This window comes from Mustela nigripes, chromosome 2 (genome assembly GCF_022355385.1).
Source record: "Mustela nigripes isolate SB6536 chromosome 2, MUSNIG.SB6536, whole genome shotgun sequence".
Taxonomy (NCBI): domain Eukaryota; kingdom Metazoa; phylum Chordata; class Mammalia; order Carnivora; family Mustelidae; genus Mustela; species Mustela nigripes.
The window spans coordinates 206606369-206607506 of record NC_081558.1 but is presented as its reverse complement, the minus strand read 5'-3'; positions in this window follow the sequence as shown (position 1 = coordinate 206607506).

Below are 1138 nucleotides of genomic sequence, written 5' to 3'. Positions count from 1 at the left end.
ATCTGTGAAGACCCTGTTTCCAAAAAGGTCATGTTCACAGGTACTAATGGTTTGGACTTACCTTATCCTTTGGGGGTAATATGTCAACCCGTTACACGTCTGGACAGACTTATTGGTGTTTCCCATGATTTGCTGGTAGAACAGATGCTGCGTATTTTTTTATGGACTTGCATGCATAGTCTCATGGACTTGCAAAACGTCTCTAAAGTACGAATCCCTGCAGGTATACATGCTGAGTCGTAGGTTTTTGCCAAATTGTACTTGGAAAAGGTTGCATCGGGATGCCTCGATGGCTCAGTCAGTTGAGCAACCGACTCTTGATTTCGGTTCAGGTCACGATCTCAGGGTTGTGAGATCGAGCCCCATGTCTGGCTCTGCCCTTAGGAGTCTCCTTAGGATTCGCTCTCTCCTTCTCAGTCTGTCCCTCCACCTGTTCCTGCACTCTCCCTCTCCAATAAATCATCCTTTTTTAAATAATTTTTTAAAGATTTCGTATTTATTTTATTTAAGAAAAAGAGAAAGAGGGGTGCCTGGGTGGCTTAGTGGGTTAAAGCCTTTGCCCTTGGCTCAGGTCATGATCCCGGGGTCCTGGGATCAGGTCCCACATCGGGCTCTCTGCTCGGCAGGGAACCTACATCCTCCTCTCTCTGCCTGCTTCTCTGCCTACTTGTGATCTCCGTCTGTCAAATAAATGAATAAAATCTTTAAAAAAAATAAAAGAGAAAGAGAACAGCATGAGCAGGAGGGAGGGGCAGAGGCAGAGGGAGAGGGAGAAGCAGGCTCCCCACTGAGCAGGGAGCCTGACACAGGGCTTAATCCCAGGACCCTGAGATCATGACTTGAGCTGAAGGCAGTCGCTTCACCAACTCGGACACCCACTTGCCCCATACGTAAATAAATCTTTAAAAAGGAAAAATCCCTTCTTTAAAAAACAAAAAAGGTTGCTCTTATTTTCATTCCCACCCTCAGTGTTTGTTTCCCTGGAGCCTCACCAGACCTTTGTAGGACCAGTGTCTTTATCTACCCATGAGAGCTTAAAAATAAAATCTTATTTATTTTAAAGATTTTATTTTATTTATTTGACAGAGAGAGAGCGAGAGTGCGCTGCGAGAGAGGGAACACGGCAGGAGGAGTGGGA